At 25.7% G+C, this 26,067-nt stretch overlaps 1 protein-coding gene across 2 annotated transcripts in view; it reads left to right on the top strand.

Moving 5' to 3' along the window:
- The window catches only part of LOC112592317 (histone acetyltransferase KAT7), a 93,300-nt gene that overhangs the window by 9,692 nt on the left and 57,541 nt on the right, over positions 1 to 26,067 (top strand). The gene's annotated exons all lie outside the window — the stretch shown is intronic.

Raw genomic sequence — 26,067 nt, 5'->3', positions numbered from 1 at the left:
GTATTAAAATTTTTGAAAATTTAATGACAAATCTTACATAAGTTCTTTTGTCTAAATAAAAATTATAAAGATACATTGGCACAATTTTTTTTATATGAATTTGTAATTTAAATTTGAACAAATTTACTTACTTTAATCATGAATGACAATGTTAATTATTTTGTTAACTCAAAAACATTATTCATGAAGATATTAAACTTTTATGTATATTATTATGAATTTTACTGAACACAATACATTTTTTTAAATATGTATATTCATTTTAAAATAAAAAAAAATATATATACATATGTATATTATATTTATATTATGTATTTAGTGACATAGGCTTAAACCATCTCCGCTTAGAATTTTTTTTTTGTATATAATAAATAATAATATTTATTCATCATCAAAATAAATTTAACACCTATTATAGTGACATATTCGATATCTATATGATATACAGAGAAACGGTACTCACTTGCCTATTTTTTTATTATTATTATAAAATTTCAAATCTTTTATTGAATTTGATTTGAACAGTATGTAATACTTATAATTAAAGTGAACAAAATTAAAAACATATTCTAGAGTTAATACGTTTCAAACAACAATCTTAAACTAAAAATAGTGACTAGCTTTTTATGTAGTTAACAAAAAATAATGTGTAATACAGTTTTTACAGAGATTTATTATGAATATGCTTCATATGAAGTATGTATATTAGATATGTTACATATATTGTATATATATTTAGAAACAGCATTATACGAGTATTACTTAATATAAATTAAGTAATTAATTAATTTATACATTAATTTATGTATTCCTTAACATAAATAATTTTTTAAATACAAAATGAGTTTGGTATTCGTATATTTTAATCAGGTTGATTGAGTATATATTTTTATTTTTTTGTTTCTTGATACATAAAATCCAACATTCGTATAATAATAAAAGATAGACATTTTTTAGAAAACTTTCTAATTTCTGATTACCTATACCTGCAGCGTTATGTGTAAATTATCAGCTGAATATGATATTATTAATGGTGTTATTTGAGGTGGTTAAAAATTTCAAAAACTATTGTATTTTTTTTTATCTTAAATTGGTATTTTAGTCTTCTACCCCAGGAAACATCAATCGGTAATATGATGAGTTTTAATTAGTTTGACAAATACTAAAATGACGGGATTGAATTGAATATGTTGTCGAAAACTGACGATATATAGGGCATGTTCGATATGTATATTACAGTTGCCACCAATCACAAGACGGAATATCGGTACACTCTCATTAAAACTAAAAATCTAATATATGTATAATAATATGTGCTGCTTGTATTTGGCGATATATTCTTACTCCTCAGTCTTCATAACTATAGAGATAAATAATAAATAATAATAATCTATAAACTGGCTTGAATGAGTAGATGCTCACGAGTATTGTAAAGGGTTTACCATTTCCTCCCCTAACCCTTTACACTTCCGTAGATCTGTTCGATCCAATGGTGAAGTACGTGTGTCTAGCCATTTTAATGTGCGTATCCCCACTGCCACCAGTCGACGTGGTGGTTGCGTGTCTGCCCCTCACCCCTATCTACGAGCACCGAGCCGCTACCTCACCGCATCATCTATTGCTGAAAATGGGGTTGTCCCAGGTCATGGACCCATACCAGGTTGCGTTTTTCTGAACGCTAATTAATTTGGTACATGGTCGCCCGAAATCTGCGAGTATGTGTAATCCATGTAGTTTTACGTCTTCTATATACTGTTATGAGCAATATTTATCTATAAGTTATTTATTATATTACTACATAAAATACAGTACAAAACAATATGAAAATCAAAACACCGATAAACACATATTGCATAGAAATAGAAATGTGATAGTATACATTTTTGAACTTTTTTTTGTAAAATAGTGGAATTAGGTCATTGTTTTTCGGTTTCTTTCTACTTATTACTTAATGCTCCCAAGCACTATTTAAAACATAAATAGTTATGATTATTCACAATAATACACATGCTTACAATAATATTTTAAGATACCTATGTTTAAACATTAATATTTTATCAAATATAAATAGCTTCAAAGACATTATTGCATTATTTATTTTTTTAAATATATCAAACTTATTTATATTTAAATTACCTATAATATTGAATGACTTATTGAAAAAAAACAATTGTAATTGAATTATTTAAATATCTATAACAAATAAAAATATGTATGAAATGCTATTTTATAGATATTACACTATATGGTTTACGGAATCTCACCGATTTCTAGCGACTATGCGCCAAATTTGTTACCCTTCGGAAATACGCTATCGGGTTCGTTCAATAGCCCCAGACGGCTCTTATATGATGATTATTATTATTCATATACACTTCGTATTTTTCAAAATTTGCACGGAAAAGTGTTATATATCATGTCGTATTATATGATGATCACACCTGACAACGGCATCAGTGACGTAGATTTATGTGGGCGGATAATGATGAGATCAAGTCGGCCCCTATAATATTTTTGGTTTTTGTTATTTTCGTATCTTATCAGTAAATTACACTGATGTAGCTCTTGTTCTTACACACATAATAACATGTATACGCACATGATAATATATACTTTATTTTTCGATACTTTTAAAATTGATAATTAGTATGGACTATGGATGTTTGTAATAGGTTTTTTAAAAGTGAAATATTATATAACATATGTCAACAGTTGCCAAGTTTAGTAATTAATAAATGAATTTCGTGCAATGAACTCTATATTAAACAAAAATGTCACCATTATATTCGGTATAGAATTGAATTCAATCGTATTAAATTTTGAAGTTTATTTATCTAGCGATACATTTTTTATTGGTGTTTATACTGAATAATTTTAAATGTTTATTATTTAAAAAATATAGTATAATATAATAGCTCAGAAAGAGTCAAAATATTTCAAAAATGCTATGAGTAGAATTCTAATGTATAACATTTAGTGTATCACGCATCTAAAGTTGTTGGTTTTTAAGTTATACTAGAAAAACCTAATCGATTTTGTCAAAAACTGTTTTGCGTAATTATTCTTGTTTTTTTTCCAATTATTTTAAAAAATAATTTCAATGTTTTTACAATTGAACTCCTTTCACAAGTATCAACTAGTTTCAATTTTACCAGCACAAACCACCCTCAAAGTGGAAAATCTAAGCATTTTTAATTTATTTATCATGTGGACCAACTCAAACAAAATAATTGTAAAACAATATATTTATATATTACTTTACTCATAAAGCATAATTTCTTGAAAATCGTTAAAATTTTGCAAATTATTTTGTAGTTAAAAAATCCTAACATTTTTAGTATTTATAGGTACCTAAGGTTTGAATATTTAATATAAGGTTCTTTATGGGTTATCGTTTGAATGAAAAAAATGAGTTGTGTGTACCTACATAATTCTACAAATATTTTATATAAGCGTCTGAAGTTGAAATTTTACGAAGTTCACACGTAAAATACCGATTTATTATCTAATAACAGTTTTCTTATTTTATTGTAATTTAAAAACAGATATCTGTCTCTTATATACTTCAAATTTTTACCAAATGTTTTTATTAGACTTTTTTATTCGTGTACATTGTACATTTATTATTTTAAATATATCTTGACTTATTTTGATCTATTTATTGACATTTTAAAATGTTTTGATTTTCTTTTATGTTATTACGATATTTTTAAAATATTTAGATTAATTGATAGGTATATGCTATTGCCTATATTTATCACAAACTGATTTATACTGTTCTGCTGCAAGTCGGTACTGAATGATTAATAGAAACAATGATATATGATAGACTATATAATTACTATTAAAATGATTTAATAGAATCAATAGTTAAAATTCATTATTTTACTGTATTACTAATAATAAAATAAGTAATATATCATAATTTATATATATCTACATGACTACATAGTAATATAGATTGATAGATAGTCTTAGTTCAGAGTCATTTTTTGTAGGTATGTAATGACTTAACATTGAATTCAAATTTAATACTTAAATTTTATCTAAACTTACTCAATGACAATATATACTTGATACCTATTAAATAATAGGTATACAGTAGAGCGAATACCTACCTTTTTTACCCTTTTTAATTATGCCGCGTGTATGTTTTGTTATATCGTATTTTTATTTTCGCACATTTAATACGGTGTGCTCACACCAATATTAAAATTACATTAAATATTATTTATAATATTTAGTTTTTCAATAATTAGTAAAACAGCAACAATAAATATTAATTTCTGAAAATATATTGTACATTGGTAAATTTAATTTTAAAAAAATACAATTTTTAGATGCTTCAAAACTTGAAAAAGTACTTGTTTATTATTATTATTTTTTTTTTTTTGTTTATTGGTGAAGTATTAATCTATTTTATCCTTAGAAAATTATATAACTAAGTAGTAACATTATTCAATTCGTAATATATTATTAAAATGAGCGTTTTATTTTTAAAGTTGTGCGAGTATTATGCAAACAACGATATATTAACATTTTAAATAAATAAATACTAAATACTTGAATACAATTATATATATATAATGTGTATGATAAATTGAAGTTTTAATTATATAAATAAATTTACATTTAATATTATCTTTATTTTTAAGTTATTAAAATTAAAATTAATATGTTTATAGTTGAATCATTTAACGAAAAATCATTAATATTTTATGTATAAAGTGGTTGATGGCTGTTGAAATCATTCTTATAAATTTTCTCCCAAAACATATAAATTCTTATAGAGCAGTATCCAATAAACATAATTATATTTTATCAACATAATTTATAGTTTTAACGATTGTTGATTTTCATTAATGCTTTGTACATGCATGCCATGTATAATTAATAATATTTTGTGTTCAAAATTCAAATAAAATAATAGATGAGTAGTTGAAGCAAAGTATGAGCTATAAATAAAAAAATAATAAGTTAATCTAGGTATTTCAGGGTATGTTAAATATATAGATGAACTTTGATTTGTCAGTAGGTACCTGCTGTTATTTTAAATGGTATTATAGCTATCATTTTATGCTCGTTCAAATCAGAATATAAAAAGAGATAGGACAATTAAACACATAAAAAAAGTAACTTTAATATAGTTAAAAAAAAAAAAAATTATTATGGAAGTTATTAATAAACACATTTATACAATAATAAATAGTATTGATGTTAATTTCGATGATGAATGAAGTTAAATATTCGTATTAATAAATGAAGAATTTAATAAATATCTTTCGAGATTATTGTTAGTTTTTTTTTTTAAAGCTATGTAGTCACTAATTTATTGTTTCTTTAGCTAAGAAGAGTTCATTTTAAATTTCATTCTTTGTTCAGTATTGTGTATATATTATTATTTAGTTTTCTAGAATATAAACAATCTCTATAAAAAAACTTCATTTTTACAAAATTTTATAATATAGTTTTACTTAGATTAAATTTTTTTGTTTTTAATAATTACTAGTTATGTATAAATTGATAAAAAAAATACATTTTTAGGGTTCCGTACTTCAAAAGAAAAAAACGGAACCCTTATAACATCACTTTGTTGTCCGTCCGTCCGTCCGTCTGTCAAGAGCGTTTTTCTCAGGAACGCGTGGAGGTATCAAACTGAAATTTGTATATGATACTCAGGTCTACTGTCCCTGGAAGCTGTAGAAAAATCAACCTTCTAAGCCAACGCAATCAAAAGATACAGCCATTTAGGCCGCAAATTTCCGCAAATTTTCGAAACTCGCACGGGAATCAAAACCTACAGGGTACTTCCTGTGAACTTAGAATCTTGAAGTTTCGTACGAAGTCACGTCTTATAGTACAGATATAGGAAAAATTACGAAAACCGTAAATTTTTAGTTTCATCATATAAAAAAAAAATATTTTTGAAAAATATTTTTGACAATTTTGAAAATTTCAAAGTTACTACTCCTTATCTCATGAACGCGATGAGGTATTAAATTAAAATTCATACTAAATACTTAAGTCTATAATACCTTTAAACTGTAACAAAATCAAACTTTTATGTCAACGCAATCGAAAGAAATAATAACAATTTAAGCCGCATATTTTCAAACTCGCGACTACTTGCGAGGGAATTAAAACCTTCTCTGTAAACGATATTTGATGTTTATTGAAAAAATACAGCCGTAAAAATAAAAAAAACTTTTACTTATATACCTGCAGGTTTGTACGGAACCCTCGGTGCGCGAGTCCAACTCGCACTTGCCCGGTTTTTTTCATCTTGAAATAGCCGTTACCAAAATGTTATAGGTATACATGTATTTGCTCTAAATTTATTGTGACCATGTGTGTAGTTTATTTAATGTTTTCTTTTCTTTGTTTTAATGAACGATTAATTATTTTAATGGGAATTCCAGGACAACACTGTTCTTTTTTGTACTGTACATTCGGGTAAATAATGGTTCTTAAAACATTGTTTTTAAAATTCCTAAATATATTATACCTACTTTTAATAATTTAAGCATTTTTTAACTGTAAATTATTTTTTTTTTTTTACAAAATTTATTTTTAATATTAATTTTATTCAATAGTTATTTTTACAATCTTATTATTTTCCCACAGTAATACAATACTCACTATATAAATAAATTACTAAAATTTTATACAGTATAATGTATTTTAAACCTTAAATATTAATTTTGACAAATTTGTTAAGAAATAAGTTTCTGGTAGGTAATAGGTATAGTCATTATTTTGTATTAATATAAAATAGTGTTAATCTAGATAAATGTTCTCAAAGGAAACTCTGTTTTTAATCTACAGCATAAAAATATAAACAAAATCAATTACCTAGTAAAAAATGACAAAAAATCAATATAAAACGTGCTTGTTTAAAAAAAATAATGCAAATTATTATCATATGAAAATGAGTGAATCACGTATTAAAATTAAAACATTGAATTACCCCAAAGCAACTAGCATTTAGTAACTTTCAAAACTAATAGTGTGATTTTTAAAACTAATTATAACTATAACAAATTATAAATACAGTAAATATAATATAAACATTATAAACTATTATTTATAATATTAAAATGATTTAAAACAAAATTTTTCAATATTCTATTCATATAATTTATACTTAAAAATGTATATTATACTGGTAACTGAGAAGGAATGCCTCCTGCCGAAATAGGTATGTCTCCGACTGATTGTGTTACTAAAGTAATCCGAGTTTTTCCTAAGTTGCTTAAAATAATATTCAAATTAAAATAAATAATCTACAAATTAAAAAGTGTTAAATTATTAATGCTCCTATGTTTTATTTTCTGTTTATTGCTCTAGTACAACCTGAATAGCTGTATGAATTATCTATAGTAATGTATCAATGTTTTCACATTGACTATTTAGTTACTTTTAGATTAGGTATGTTTATAAAATTATTATATTGTATTAGTGTAGTTTATGTAAAATGATTTTAAGTTCGGTCTGAAATAATGTTGCAATTAAAAAAATGCACTGGTTGGAATAATAGTGTATAAGGGATATGGGTTTTTGTGTAATCGGGTGTAAAAGGGGTTCTTAAGCAGTTATATATAATATATGAATATATATATATATCTATATATGTATATGAATTTTAAATTGTTATATAGAATTGAAAATAATGTTTATACATTATAGAACACATAAAAATATGGAATTATTGATTACAATAAGAATTAATAATTTTGTGACATTTAATAGAATATATAACTTGAAATATTTTTGATCACTTTGAGTCTTACCTTCCAAGTAACAAATAGTTGTAAATTAAAACCAAGTATATTAACTTAATACATTATTACTATTGGTATTTTTATAAAATTATGATTTTAAAAATCTAATAAAATGTTCAACTACTTTAACAGTTTAACATTTATATAATTATTTACTAAAACCAAGTCCTACATTTTATACTCCTATAAAAATAAATATAATTTAGGAGATGATGTGTTCAAAATGTCAAAGTTGGGTAAACGTAACACATTTAGAATTCAGTAAAATCAATTATTATTTTTGGTAGTCATACAAGTTGATATAAACTGTATACAATCCTAATAAATTTATGAAAAACTATTTATTTTTTTTGTTATTTTACTTTTGAAATATTTTTGCTACTTAGTATACGCAAATTAATGTGGTGATGGAAAATGATTTGTGTTTAGTACCTATGCAACGTGAAATACATAATTCCCATCTTTCTGCTTTAAAATTCGTATTTATGTTAGATGAAAGCCCCAACGGCTGTACTTATGTCTGGAAAGGCCCCAGGAGTTATTACCCGGTCGATACGGCCGTCGAGACGTCTGCCTCTTTCCATTGTCGCTGTATACTGCCGTCGCCCCTTTTTGCCCCGTCTCGGCCGTCTGTGATATTATATATTATACCTGAGTCTGTTTCCACCCCACAAATTTACACTACATCTTTATAAATACATATATTGTATGTCATTATGCCAATATCACTAAATTCAACAGTCTAATTTAAACATTTTGTCCTTTAGGCCGTAACCAAAATAACTTAATTATTTAGTATTCATTTATTCTACTAAAATAATTTTGATAGCAATAATAATAATAATAATAATGATTTTAATCACAGTTTGAACTTTTGAAAGAATACCAATAAAATTAAAAATGAATAATAATTAATGATAATTGTGTTAGCAAAAAATTTCAACTTTAAGAGTTTCAAAATGTTTTAAATGCTCTTTTATCAATAATAATTTTAATCATTGCGTACTTGTCAACTCTAATCAAATACATGCTTATGTTTTGTAATTATTTTATGTTTATCAGTGTATCAATGACAATAACAAACTGTTTTTAAGTAAAAAATAAATATTTTCCATGTATTTGTGACTCTTAGGTTTTTTGATTAGAAATACCATCTTATTTCGTTGATTCAATTTTTTTTTTTCGTTAATAACTTTATAAAATGTTGGTTGAATTATGTAATTTCGGTATTATTATTTTTTATGTGTTTAATCTAGACATGTTTTTTATTAATGGGAGTAATGGAACGATAAGTTATATTTCTATTTTTCTAAAATGTGTAAAAATACTTTGATAAAATCCATTGGAATAAAAAAAAGTTTTTATGTATTATGAAGTTACATTTACTTTTTTTTTTATAAATATAAAATTAATTATAAATTATTATAAGAGATCTAAATTTTATCTAAAATTACATAGGTAATATAGTTTTTTAATTTAATATTTCAATTGCTTAAAAATTAACGGCTAAGCTTTATAATCATAATACTATTGTTGTAATGAATTGATTGCACGTTTGTATGGATAATATGTATTTTTTAACCAAAATTATGAAAGCACTACTAAGAAATGACAATATAAACTATTTATTTTTTTAAATCGATTGTATTATTTATAAAATATTTAAATAAGTTACTTAAGAAGACGTCGCACCCGAATGTGTTCTCTCCGTTTTACACACGTACAACATAGCAAATATTTGTTCACCAGTTTCAATAGTATGCTTTTAGTTTTGATATTAGAGTTATTTGACCTATTATTAAACTTTTAGATAAGAAAATTATTTGTATTCTCTCGTTAGTTGTTTACGATATTTTAATTTTTAAGTGAGTTATGAGTATGAAAAATATAAATATTTGAAAATGCACATAATTCACTTAAAAATTAAAATATCGTAAAAAACCAACGACAGAATACAGATAATGTTCTTATCTAAAAGTTTGATAATAGGTCAAATCACTTTAATATCAAAACTAAAAGCATACTATTGAAACTATGAACGAAAATTAATTAAGTCGTATGTGTGTAAGATGTAGACAATACATGTGGGTGCGATGTCCTCTTAATGTATTGTAATCAAATTAAACACGTGCATTTATTACATTTTAGTATAATACTTCTGAAGATTTATTTTACGTAAAATATGTAAGTTTTATGTTGGTCGTAGGAGGTAATGTAAAACTTAAAAATATTAAACTTTTTTATACTTACGTTACTTATTTCTGTATTTTTTGTTATTATAGAAACCAAATAATACTAAAAATACATATTAGATATTCGCAATATTACAATTTATTTATACAATTTATAAAGATTTTAAATTTAAATCATTTTAAAATTGAATATTAAAACAAAAATAATAATTTTAGTTATTTTGATGAAATACAAAAAAATATTAATTGTAGAGACTAGAAACTTAAAACTGTTTGCTATTTGTATAATATATTCTCTAATTTTCTATACACAATAAAAATTTGAAAATATGTAGATATTAACTACAAGCCATTTTTACCTTTTTACTGTACGTTAGTATTGACTTAAAAATTAATACCAATTATATATAACAATATTATACAATGTATGCGATGTTTTTGGCCACAATTCACCGTCTTGCCTAGAGTAGTATTTATATATCATAAAATATCCTTAAAAATTAGAAGTAAAAATTGAAAAATCATTTTCGTTCAAATGATCAGAATTGTTTTTTGAATATATTATTATGAGTTACTATCGAAATTGAAATTTAACACTTCCAATACAGTGATAAAACTTAATAACGAGGTACACTTCCAATACACTTTAGCAGGTGACTTGTTCGGTTTTATTTGATGTATTTTTTCAAATTCTATTACAATATTGAGTAATAACAAGTTGTATTTTTTTTAAATTCGTTATTTAGTTTTATATGTATATTTTCTTTAACTTCAGCTAGATGAAAAAAAATAGTGATTGTCCGTTGTGAATTTCTTTCACTATTTGGATCGACAACCCTCCTTTCCCAATTACTGATTGTTGAACTTAATATATAAATAAATTCAAACCACGAATTCAGACGGGGGAGAGTTAGACATCTATAATTATTTTCATTGAGGAATCATAATGATAGTTTTTAATTGGAAGACTGGGCATTGTTATGTCGTTGGACGAGATGAAGAGTGAAGAGTTTCGTAAATTAATCACTATAATTGGTCACCATCGGATTCCTAATTCCCATATAACATTATTTTACCTATTGCATTTATTCATTATACCTATGGTTAGAGTTAAATAACAATAAACTTTTCTATTTTATTTAATGAAATACAAGTTTAGGTATAGCCAATAAAGATTTTTTTTAAACATTAAAGAAGTAAGGTAAAAAATTATACTAATTGGTGGTTTTAATTAATATTTCTCACTGTATTTTATAACAATGCACCAATTTATTTGAATTATATTAATTTAAATTAACTTTCTCAGTTTATTTTCAAAATAATTTAAATAGACGTATTTTTGTACCTAAATTAATTATATACAAGTAGGTATAGCAGATTCGAATTATGTCAAATGTCGATTTCTCGATTTTTTCGTTATCTTAAGAATATTGAACTTTGCTCATTATAATTATTATTACAACAAAATTCGATATTTTAAATGTTTATATTTCAAACTTTGTATGTTCTAATCAAGATTCGACTTAAAAAGAAATCCTTGTTAAAAATATTAAAAACTTATAAAAAAAAAAATCATAAATAATTTAATTGAACAAAACTTTTTTTTTTAAATGGTTATCAAACCTTTTTTTATTTTACAGAATCTTATATATAAAATTTACAAGTTATTCGTTATTATTAAGATTTTATTTTATTTACAATTTAGATTAGTAAACTGCGCATTACATATTGTTAAAACATTTTAAATAATAAAATATATTTTTAATTTACTGATAATTTTTAATTTATCGTTAAGTGAAAGATGAGTCATTTTATAGTTTTAAAACAAAACATAAAAAGTCACTTTATATGTCTTACTTTTAAATAGGTAAAGGTTTTTTATTAATTTTTTTTTCTAAGATAGAATTATTGAATTTATGAAATTAGAATTATGAGCATAACACGATGTGGCATCTAGTATTTTACACAGCTTTCATTTAAATAAATTTCAAAACATGCATTTTTCGTGTTTATAGTTGAAATATGCAATAATATGTAAAAAAAAAAAAATTCATCAACATTAGGCAATTCGCGAACATAACAACGTTTTTAAAAAGTCGCTGAAAAAAATGAAATACATATTTGATGTATAAGTATAAATACTCTATGCTAATACATATAATAAATCTTTGATCTAGTTCACCTAGTTATTATTTACTTGATGCTTCATCCATCATCATTGTTTTATTTTTGTTTTTTTTATGTATTTTCGATCTTTTTTATCTTTTTTTCTATTTGAATGCATTTTAGATGCACTGAAAACTATGAATCATAAATTCTTATAATTCTATGATTTATGTTTATAAATTTCTAATTTGTCTAGTTTATTAATAAAATTACATTTAGGGTTTATGATTAAAAGTAGATTTACAATATATTTAAAACATTATTGTATAAATTGTATTATTAAATATATAATAGAATGGGTACATTTTTTAGGAAGTTTAAGGATATCAGTCTCAAAAATAAAATTAACCATATAAATCAAATTATATCTCACTCACACCATGTAGAAACCTTAAAGTTTAAAACATGGTTAGACTGCGAGATTTTAATGACAAATACGCGTGTATGTAACTATAAATTTCAAAAGTGATTTCTGCATAGTAATATTAAATTGTATGTATCCAGAGAGTGTCTCGGAAAGATTTGGTAATACAGTGAGATGGAGTAATGGAACTTGAAACATAATATAATTATATTAAATATGTGCGTATAATTTAATTTTGATTAATTATTGTTGGTCATTATCGAGACAATAAAAAAAATTTAACTTAAAAGTTTAGTCGTAATGTTTAAAGTTTTAGGCAGTAGGGTTATAGTTTAGAAGTTAATAAAAGTTATATTTTTATGTATTAATTAAGTTGAAAAAATGTTGATTACATATTTTTAATTTACCACATAGTTTACACAAAATTATTGTGTAACTTTAAAATATATTTTACGATAACAATTACCTACTGATTAGTAATTATTATTAAACATTCGTCCCGCTGCAATCGTTGTAGTGCATGAGGCTTAGTATCTTATTACTATTACTGTAGATCCGGTCGATTCAATCATTTCGTATACTGTATAAGCTGTAAAATTAAGAAAAAATACATATTATATTGGCTTATTTCGATTTTAAATCATTGGTTACACGCTTCGGTCAAATCTTATCATTGTTGTGCGTATCTATTGAACTCTTTAGGTACGTATTATCATTGTTTATAAACGAATAACGACTACCTCTACCTACGTACACACACACACACACACACACACGCGCGCACGAGTACACGAGATATTCAATGACAATATTATTATATCGAAATAATATTACGTGTACCTACGTATAGTGATGTATACGCGTCCGTCATAGTGTAATTATGTCGCATAACGCTCTCGCGCCGTTGGCAACCGTTCTACATTTGTGCGGCGGCTGCGATCACCACGGGCGTTGCGGGTCAACCGTCTGCGACGCAACGTAGATGGTGGTTGCAAAAAAAAAAAAAAAAAAAACAAAAAAGGAAAAAAATTAAAAATAAAAAAAACCGCGTTCCCGTCGGGAGGTGAAAAACACACGTCGGTGTGACGGCGGTGGCGGCAAGTACACCGTCGGCGGCGGGTAGTCGGGTTGTCGGGTTATACGGACGGAGGGGTTGGTGTCGAGACCGGTAATTCTTTTTCCACGTATAACCCAACTCCTGCACCGCTCCACCCCGGCCTTCACCACTACCGTCTTATTGGTCTTCCACCTAGACATTCTCCTCCGTCTCCTCGCCGTCATCGTCCTCGTCCTCGGCCTTATCCTTCTCTTTCACCGCCACCGCCGCCGCCCGCCGCCGTCGTTCGCCTCGTCGAGTCTCTGATTACAACAGACGTCTAGACTTCAGATTACACACGACGACGACGACAGTCTACGCGAAGTGGTGCACGATGGGATGTGCGTGCGTGCGTGTGTGTGTGTGTGTGCGTCTGTGCGTGCGTGCGAGTCCGAACCTGCCACTAGCACGGCAGTATCGCCGTGCACCTCCCCGACCCTCTCCATTATCACATCGTCTGAAACTCACCCGTTGTATCGTTACCGTAATATATATATATATTATAAATACATATAAGGTATACGGCGATATTATATCGTTTTTACTATTATTCTTCCGTACCTAAGGTCTCAGACGACTCGTTTTGGCAATCGTCTGCAGCACCGCCGTGTCGTGAGCGAAATGTAAAAAAAATAAAAAAACTGAAAATAATACAAATAAAAGAAATTTACCTACGTCAGAGAATGTCTTCGCGCGCACGTCAGTTCAACGTTTAATCCGATGTCCGTAACGCTAAAACAGTGCGTTGTCATCCGGCCGTTTGCGATTAATACGATATAGATGGGTGGTTATTTGCGAAGGGGGTGAATGAGACAAAATTTGAAGAAAAATTATATTATAGTGACATTATATGATAATAATATATTATAAAGATAAATAAAACGAAGCCCTCCGCGCTCGCTCGGGGTCTGTTCTCTCGAGACGAACACTTATCGATTCTACGCGCGCACACACACACACACACACACACACACACACACACATGATATATACGACATACGCACACGCAAATCTACGCTGTCGTTGTCGCTCTGCGCACCCTCTCTGACAACTCGTGCGGCATGCCCTTTTCCTTGCCCGCCACCGCAGACGCCAACGGCTGTATTTTTTTTACGACCCGTGTGACGTATATAATATATTCCACTGAGTGCGCTGTATATTATACTTGTATTATTATTATTATTATTATAAACGTCGTCTTCTTTGTCATGTTCGCGTATAGGTCAAAACCCTCCACAATTCCACGTGATACGTATATATTATAATACCTATACTATAAGATAGTATAAAATGTATGTCGTATTTATGCTGACGTGCTGGAGAGCACCACTGCACCCCCCCCCCCCCCCCACAATATATCACACGAAAACAATTTACAATTTTGATTGATACATTTTTATACATATAGGTACTTGTTCATGTATCGTACACGGAAGAGTATAGCTTCAACAATAATTTTGCGAAAAATCATTTTTCACGGGACAATGTAATATTGTAATATTATACAGTAGACACTAACTCGTATTATTCCACGCAAAATATTTTTTTTTAATCAATTTTTCGTTGTAAGACGTATAAATATATTGTATCATAGAATAATAACTACTCCTCTCTCGGTACGGAGGTCACTGCAAATACTGTTTCGTACACCTATTGCTGGGTTCTCATATATATACATATACTTGGGTCTATTATCATGATTTGAAATTTCCACTCGATGTCCATATCATAATATATATTATATAGAGAGACCAAAGCAGTAAAATAATATAATCATGCCGACGTAGGTCAATTCGCCATGCTTTATTGCCATGCTATCCAATATTTGTGTTTGGGGTCGATTGCTGTTTGTTAATAAAACGCTTGATATCCTCTCGAATTCGCTCAAATTGATCTTATCGTATACGATATTGTCAATTATGCAAACCAGCAGAACTGTATAAACAAATTAATAAAATATTCATATTTATTTTAAATTTTAAGTATAAAAATAATCTACGAGGGGTCCTAAATAATATTTTTATCTTAAAATCGATGATAGTAAATCACAAAATATTTAATTAAATATTATTCTTAACACAACATTTGCAACGTTATGCATTGCCGTATTAGTAAAACAGGTATGTATTATACGGATATAGCGTCTTCTTAAAACATATTTGTACAAATTAATATATGTTTTATAATAAATAATTTACAACTATATACAAGTACTGAGTTAAAATTCTAAGTTTTAGTTTCCCTCTCCCGTTTAAATATTTTTAGGTTCACCCTTGATTACCATTAAAATTAATTTTACTTAAATTATAAATAATAAGTATACAACATTAATATCATAATATAATATTAAATTGATTAATAATTTTTACTAAAGTTTTATTTTTAAATATTATTTTTTCTAAATGTTGAGTTAAATAGGTATCTGGTACATATTATATAATAGTAGTAAATGCTTTTATCAAACCTGTATTTGGTTACCTTTGTTGGGGAGTTTATATTTTAAAAGGGTTTTCAAGGGAAAACAGCGACGCAGAGAAATAGTTTCACACATTATACTAAGGATAAAACTATATTAAATTATCGTATAATTGAATAGTGGTACACGACACCGCACGGGTGAACAAATAACGTCAAATTCTGTTTGGGGTGAAACACTTTTTTCTTTGAAATATTTATTATAATATAGATGAGGTTAATAACCTTCAAAAAAACTTTTAAGTATATTGTTCAACGTCGTATGATATACTTGAATTTTATATGTTGTTACATTTTATAAATGTATTATTCACTGATCATTATTTAGTTATTAAGTATATATTTAATACAATACCATAAATATTATTATGTACTAAATAGCTGTTATAATAATTAATATAATCATTTTTTTATATATTTAAATGCGATATATTATGTACACTTATTTTCTGTTGTAATTGTTTTATTTAGATTATTTGACATCATAAAATTAACTCATTGTAAACTCAAAAATATAGAATTTTCATATGTAAATAATATAGATCTAGTCGATCAAATAAAAATAATATTTTACTCGTCGAAATTATTAAACAGAAAGTTTTTATTTTTTTTCAAGTTAAAGAGTATTAGTGAAAAAAATGTATAGCTCTTAGGTAAATTCAAAAATAATTATTTAATTAATCATTAAATTAAATACAAATATATAAATAAAACATTGGTAAGAAAAGTTTATTTATCATTAGCCTGTAAAATGTTTTTTTATGTATAGAATTATAACAATAACTGCCGCATGTCGAAACTTTTGAATTTATGAGGTTACAATGTATATTAAAAAGTTAAAAGTTGTTTTTTAAAGGATAGTTTAATATAAAGAAAATTCTTTTTAATCAAATCTCTTATTTTGTTATTAAAACTTCAATACAATATGATGGTAGCTTCCGTATCTGATATTTGTACTTAATAGTAAGTTATATTTGTGTAATATTTGAGTAGGATATCGATTTAAATTATTTTATTTTTTTTTGCTTGAATTCAATTATAGATTTTGAATTAACCTGATAATAATGGGATTTTATATTTGCAAAAACTTTATTTGTGACATTTGTGTGAAAGTTTCAAATAGAACCTCTCTATATATTGGGAATTTCAAATATATATTAGTTTAAAGATATAAGTTTTCTATAAAAAAAAAAACGTATAAAGTTTATTTCAGTAATTGTTTTAAAGTCCGAGATTGATCGTTTAAATTTAAAACGTTGTAGCTTTTCATTTTCTCTAAAACATAACATCATATTAAAGATTTTATGTCGTTTTAAATATTTGTTTACTCCTTATTATAATTATATTATGTTTGCATACAAGTTAAAATACTTAAATTTGAGTATAATATGTATATTATAAAGTTAAATGTAGTGACTACATTATTTACTGTGCGTATTTTATAAACGAATTACACGCGTTTAGTCAATTTTATTTTTTACTTTATTAATTTATAACCATAAATATATGTGATTTATTACCTTTTTGATTTATTTCGTTATCTGAATTATACTATTTTGATAAAAAACAATTTAAATTTTCAAGTTTGATGGTACCTACTCATTGCTCACTCGTTACTCCACTATTTTTAAATACCTAATTTATAAACGCATAATATAGTAGATTTTAAAACAAAAACTGTTCTAATTGTTCATAAAAATGTTCAGAAATAGGTACATAAACAATTTAAAAAATAACCTTTGAAATATTTGACTTCATGAAAAATTATATACATATAGTATGAGTATTTGGGTGTATGTATTTTAAAAACAAAAACAATAAATTGACCGATGTAACGAGTCAACTAAAACAACCTTGCATTTAAAATAATCACACTTATGCAACATTACTAATACACAGACTATACATATCCAATGTTATAGTAATTTTCTGAACCTGAACGGCAGGCGTGAATGGAAGTTGTGGCGTGCAATGAATGGGTGGGTGGGCGGGGGGGTATCGTGTCGCACTGGCGGTCAATGACCCTGTCGGTGGCGGTGGTGGTAGTGGCGACGGCCTCCAGTCAAAATTGCCAAGGGAACGGCTGCTGTGCGATGGTGGCGGCGGGGTCGGAGCCGGAGCCGGAGCCAGACGCAAGGCCATACGTATGAACCGTGCAGATTCCTCTTCACTCCCACCCCCCTTCACACCCCCCGTGGATCACTCTTGACGATCTCGTTTTAACGCGTTCACACTGATCACAGTGATGTGTGTGTGTGTGTGTGTGTGTGTGTGTAATATATTTATAATAACATTGCGAATGCGATAGTATGAGTACCTATATACTCACACACACGTTTATGTGTGTGTTTGTATTTAATAATATATAATATGCTGTATACATGTGCATTATATGAAATAATATCTACTTATGTATATTTATATACGTTTATTACTTTCGGTTTCGGGAACGTCATTGTAGTTATCAACAGTAAATATTATAAAAAAAGTGAATTGAAAGTGAGACCTGAAACATAGATCAACTATACTGTCTACGGACATAGGTATTTTATATAGGTATATTAAGAAAGATATTATGTACCTATGTATAAAATAATTTATTATAGTATAATATGCGTTTAAAATACTCGTAGGTTTATCAAACTTCAAATTTTGATGGCTAGGACATTGCATAATATAGCGTATTATTATTTTTTACTAAGGTGTTTTTTGCGTTATAGGTCATATATTATTGAGTATTTTCTTTAAGGTCAACAACATTCTGACTCCAGACAGTTCAGTAATTATTTTCGCAGTAAATCCGCCAACAAAAAAAGAATTAACATATGATTTAATAGTATTTGGATATGGGTTTACTTATTAACTGATAATTTTAAATTCCTTCCACCCCCCTCTCCCGGCAATCATTGACAAACATGTAGGTACCACATCAATTTATCATATATTCTCCATGGCCATTTTAATTTTTTTTATTTTCAAGAGCCTAACCTAACCTCTAACATTTTATCATTTTTCTGGTTGTTATATTTTGTTTACTCGGGGGTAGAGATGTTAATTACGTTTTTAAACCATCATTTATATACCAACTGATTTTTTTTTTAAATTTTCGATTTTTTGAATTCTAAAAATATATATAGAAAAACATGTTTTTCAATTATTACTTTTAAATTATTAGACATATTTCCGTGATCAATTTTGTTGTATTTTAAGTATTAAATTGTACCGAAACTAAAGTTTTTTTTTTTTTTTTATATTTAGAAGGCTTATGAGTGTTTAAAATTAGGTTCTATAGTTAATGTCATATGTGTGAAATAATTTTAAGTAGTTCGTATAATATAAAAATATATTTTAAGATAGTAAAAGTCAATTGTTTTTCTTTAAGGTCTTATATAGGTACATAGATATTAGCTTACTTTAATAACATACCAATGTATTATATAGTAATATAGACTCTGTTATGAGTGTTTTAGTTATTTAAATAATAACCATGTATCTATTACATTAATTAACGTGTATAAAAAACTAATTTTTACATAAAAATCCCATTTTAGTGCAGATTTAGATTACCTTATTTTTTTTTTTTGCCGAAAAACAGTTCTACAAAATCGCAGGATTATTTTAAAATACGTAAAGTCGTTATAATATGTTTAGTATGACGTTCGCGTTATATAGGCATTTTTATAACATTCCGTGCAGATGAGCATGCATATTGCATCCTAGTTGTGTCGGATGTCGGGACCAGTAGAGACAGACACATATAGCACGTCTAATATTTCCGTTTCGGAAGCTACTGTGTTATGTCTCTCACGAGTTTCAATCGATATATCTTAGAAAATATTAAAACAAAATGTCGTGTAATTATACTGTATTTGTGTTGTCTCGGACTATTATATAATTATCAATAATTATGAAAATTGATTACGAGATTAGTATTTTCTCACGTGTGATAAATTGATAGATTTTAATCAATACACATAGAAATATAGTTTAATATAGCTTAATAAGTATTAATTGATTAAAGATTTTTATAAACATGTATGAATAATTGAAAATGGTTGAACTTACAAATAATCAATTTTTACTCTAAAATATTGTGTAAACTTGAGTACCTAAAATGTTTGAATTTGGATGAATAATTAACTTCACGAACATTTTTTTTTATTGATCTGAGATACTATTGATGTCTAAAATATAAAGCAGGCTTGCAGATTGAATTAAACGACTTAATTATTGCACTCAGTGAGAGTGCAAAATGTACAATTAGCACATAATTGTCAATGTAAATAACATAACACGATTTGTTATTAACAGAATGTTTAATATTTTATGTTTGTTTTGGTGTATTGAACAAATATGCATTTTATTTGTTTTTTGTGCCATGTTAAAAAAATAATAATCATATTCGTTTGATAAAATCGACAATCGCGATAATTTCAAAACTTATACGTTACGATTGAAAATATTTATCGTCAGTTGTTATTTATACCAATATTTAGATTGTAAAAGTTTTTCTAATAAATAGCACACGTGTGCTAAAATGTTTAAATTTTTCATTCAAAAGATTCTGGCAATATTGGGACATTAATAAAAGATAATAATAATAATAAAAATAAAATGGCACTACAATGTCAAAATTATTTTAACATCGCTGAAAATTACTTTTACAGATGAACTGTATATACGTTTTTGTTTATTTATTTTTAGATTGGCTTTGTTGTTTCATTTCATCTACTCATCAATTATTTTGGTCTATAATTTAGTATAGGATTCTTATATTAAAAAAATAATTTTGTGTTATGTATTTTCAAATTGAAAAATTATAATGAGTTTAAACGTTTATTGGATACTCAATATATTAGTTTTTATTAATTTATAGTTTTCTACTTATCAAAGTTTACTTAATATTAATAATTGTATTATATATTATGAAATTTGTGTAAATACATTAAAATATTCAACTTTTACTTTCACTGTATTTTGAAGATCTGCTTTTTGTTCACTAGTGATTTAGCATGGTTGATAGGATATCGCATACCTAACTCGCATTGTTAGTATTCGCATTTTAAAATCCCTTTAAACCCATCTCATTACCGTCCCCTTTTTTGTATTATATTTCGTACTACGTCATTATATGACCATACAAATTATTTTCATGGACTATTGTTATGTCTTTATACGTTTAAGCTACCATGAGGTCTTTCGTAATAGCTTGTATAATAGTTCCCAATATTATGTATATATTAGTTATTATTATTCCATTTTTATTCAAAATTTTGTTTATTTGTATTCATCTGATGATCAAGTTATCCAACTAGGTTACGTTAATCAAAGAATATCAGCATAATATATAATTTATACATATAGTTTATAAATAATTATGTTATAAATGTTCAAAAAAAAAATAAAAAATATATTAGATATTGCATACAAAAATTAATTTAATATTTGTCACTTGTTAGTTAAAATAAATGTATTTATTATTCAGATAAAATTGAGTCTTATAAATATATTTAATTTAACGGGATATTTTTTGAATTTTGTATTTTCAATATTGTTAGTATTACATAATATAATTTTGTGTTAAAGTTGGTTCATTCTATATAATATAATAATTTTTTTATAATTATACATCATAATTCATAATAATATTGTATAATTAATTTTTATCATTGCTGATAATAATAATAACTGGACCAACTGTTTCAATCACGTTATGATTATATTAATATACCGACATACTCTTCTGATTTATTATCTGCATGGTTTAAAATGTTGGAATATACTTAAAATGTATATTTGCCATACTACTTCAGGTGCTCAATTTTAATAAAATGACTGGTGATGCTAAAACCCCCATTTATTTTTTCCTTTCTTGCCTAATAATCTTTAATTAGTGACTTCGCCACTTTTTCACATCACCCCACTATTTAATAATAGCTATGTAATTTTTTTTATGCATATAATCATAACCACAAATGTCATAGATTGTGATGATGCTATTTTCAAATCGGTGAGTGCTAAGGACACCCAAGGCCTCTATCAAAATTACGACCAATATTTACAAATATTAAAAATACGATTTGTGTGTATGGAATAGTAGAACGAAAAATTGTATTTGATAAAATAAAAAAGTACCTAACATATTGATTTGACCATGAAACTCTTTTGTATTAATAGTTAGGTACTATACTATAACAGTGTGCTTTGTTTACAAATCACTTTCTAATTTTTTTATTTTCATTAATTGGTCATTGTCCACATATTCATGTAATAAAACATCGATGATTATTAAAAAAAAATAAAAAAAAAAAATAATGGTACTCTTAAAATAGGTAAATATGTACCAATAAAATCTAATTAAAAAGTCTGTCAGTTAAAATATTATGATTCAATTAGGATTTTACTTAAATATTTTTAACGTTTTTGTATAGAACTAAAATTAGTTAATTTTACTCTGATTTATTTTATTTTGATTTTTAAATCAATATACTATATTGTTTAAAATATAGAAAATGGTTGTTTGTGTCCTATAAAAAATAATATCTTAAATATCTGTATGTATATAATTGTAAGAAGTTTGGCAATAATAAAGATATAAGTTGTTCTTATTTTGTAGCTTTAAATTGTTACATGAAAATATAATTCAAGTATTTTCAATATGCACAATGCTACAATGCATCTATAATATTTTATGTTTATTTTGTGATGTATTTTTTCAGTTATTATTTGTTTATTTTTTAATGGCATTTGTGTAATAAACTATCAATGTAATGATTGTATTTGTTTAAGTAGATTTTCGATTTTCTATGGTTTCTTTTAAAATTTTTCTAAAAATAAAAGTTGAATAGGAAAAAATAATGTGATGATAATTTAAAAATTAAATTTTAGTTATGTATATCATATAGATATAGCATCATGTTAAAATTTATGTTGTTTTGATAACATTTATAATTTTGTTTAATAGTTGTCGTCACTTAGTTAAATACACTTTATGAGTTAATCATTGAGAAGTTTTCATAGAAATACGTTACTAATTTTCTATAAAATTCTTATCTTACATACACTTTATTCTTTATATTTGTATCGGTATTTATGCAATCTAATTTCTTTTCTAATAATAATCAACAGATTTAAAAATTGCTTTTGTATTTTTATTTAGTGCAATTTTTTATTAATGTTAATATTTGTTTTCATCATTACATCATTACTAGCTTGTTCGTACGTAGTAATTATTTGAAATAACATATTTTTTAATTGTTATATCTGTTGGTAGGTATTTAGTATTCATTACTTAACTTCTGTGACCAATATTATCTATTCAAAGTAAAATATTCTAGTTAATTTATATTAAACTTTTATTTTAAATGTATTTTTTTATTATTCACTTATTTTTGAAGTAGCTATGTTTTTAATTTAGTTATTACATTATGACTAAACGCGTCTATATACTCTTATACGGTTAGGTTATACGCTATTAGTTCATTAATAATACAATCAACAAATGCAATTTTCAATAGAAAATTATTGTATATTACAATATATTGTAAGTTTATCTAATTTAAGTATTATACCAATTTTCATACATTGATATTAACATATTTTTTCATTGAATACTAAATAATAAATAAGTATTTTTATTTTATAAAATATATTATTGTTAAGTATAGATGGACTAATTCAGTCATAATAGGTATTTAATAAAGTCAGATGTTATAATTACATACGAATTCATTTTCATTTATCATCATTCAGTATCAAGTAAAATATTTAAGTAACAATTTTAGTCGAACTTAATATTAGATGAAATAAATTAAATTTCTAAAATTAACATTTATTTGGCATTCGTTTGCATAAACAAATAACTTTGGTTGATTTGTGTTTGTTTATGAGTTTACATTAACGCTGTATTGTATTATATAAAAACTTCACGTGTTTTTATATCATGACTATTGTAGTGAGTGAATTAATAAAATTTATAAAAAGTTTTTTCTATGAAGACAAATAATTACTATTTATTATTCAAATTTAAAGTCAGTTTGAAAATTTGTATCTCTTCTAAATACTATGTTTATCGTTATTTATTTATAATTTATACAATCATCTCGAATTAAAATGTATCTAAATATATACCACTGACTTTGAAACTCATAGGTATATACGTATTTTCGAGTTTTATTTAATAAGTGAGTATGAAGGCGTTGATAATGATAATTTAGCGTCTGTGAAATGCTGAGTGGTATCTGATGGTATAATAATGGTAGCTATAGTGGTAATGTTAAGCATAATAGTCGTTCAAAATCTTTTTGGATTATTGCATAAAATACAATTTAAAGAAATCATTAAACAATGATCAGGGCTTTATTTAAAAATATTTTAGAAGAAATAATTATTTGTCTTAATGAGGGTTAATATACTATTAAAATAAATCTGAAACTTTTAAATTAAACTGTACATAAAAATGTATTTATAAAAAATAAAAGTTTTTTAATACCATTAAGTTATTCAATTTATAGTTTTTTTTTTCTTTTATTATTATTTATATTTCTTGTTAAATATTTAGTACCTACCTATACTTATTTGTCTATTTTAATTAAACGAGCAATTTAATGTTATATAGGAATTCTTACATTGTTATATAGGTACTTGTGTAAAGAATTTCATTAGATAATTTATAAAAACTGAAATAACTACAAGAAACATAATTTATAAAATATTTTATATTTTAGTGTAGTAGTTTAGTATTGGCTTTTTGAGTAAAAAGCTATCTTTTGTTACTCCACTATTTTATTTAAATGCCTTGCTTTTATAACCGCTTAATGGATCCTGGATAGTACCTATGACTATAAATTAGGTATTATAAATATTAAGCAAGTTTATTATTAGCTTTATTCCGTCAAAAAATCAACATCTTCGTAATTAATATGTACCAGTTTGTGGTTGGTAGGCATTTGGTAACTTTCGATCTTTTCCAAATAAAATTAAAATTAATGATAAACTACAAAGAAATTTTACTATATAATTAATTATTTTTAACTTTTATAAACCAATAAATTTATTTGTTTTTTGTCATTTAAAATATTTCTGATTGAATATTTCAAATTCTATAATTATTGTATTACCATAAATGGGTATTGAGGTTATTATGGCATATTTATGATGTTCGCGAACTGTACTGTTTCGCAACAATCTACAAATTCTTTTTCGTTATCATAAATCCGCAATCGTTTGGGCTCAATGATCTTTAAAATTATAATCTCTCCTATTTCTTTTGTTCGGTTCTTAGAAAATTTCAAAATGAAAATAGAATTCGGTTCATTGTAACCTTAAAAAATTGAATATATTTTTTTAGAAATCGCGTGCAGATTATTATTTATTTTAAGACATAAAACGGCGTGTATCACCTTATGTCCTACATGTATTAAAATATCGTTCATGTATTATAATGTTACGGTGATTTAGATCATTGATTGTATTTTGCGAACAGCAGCCATCCGACCAGGTCGTTTAAGGATTAAGTCCTAGTTGGGTATATAATATATAATGCCATTATATTACCATATACTATATAGCCAAAGTGCAAAATATATCAATTGTTTAAAATTATGTTTTACGATATAATATAAATATTTAATAATATATAGTAATATACTATATTCAATGACCCTTGCAGTGGTTGGTCATAATTTATTATTTACTAAGAGATTGATTATCAATTTCTACCCTTCCTACTGTTTTTGATTCTGGTCACAAATAATCAACTTAATGCGTTTGTACATTTATTTAATATATTATTTTTTAAGTGTTTTGATAAGTAAAAGCTTCTACAGTTATAGTTATTACTTATTAGTCTACTTTTAGATTAGATATATGTCTAAGTAAAATTAAATAACATTATTTACAACTGTTAACTAAAGTTTATATTGTGGAAAAATAAGTATATCGATTTCGTTAAGTGTGTATTGTTGTAACAGTGGGTCAATAAAGACTCTCTGT

This window comes from Melanaphis sacchari, unplaced genomic scaffold (assembly GCF_002803265.2).
Source record: "Melanaphis sacchari strain LSU unplaced genomic scaffold, SCAv2.0 Contig168_pilon_pilon, whole genome shotgun sequence".
Lineage (NCBI taxonomy): Eukaryota > Metazoa > Arthropoda > Insecta > Hemiptera > Aphididae > Melanaphis > Melanaphis sacchari.
This window is presented reverse-complemented; position numbering and strand designations above follow the sequence as displayed.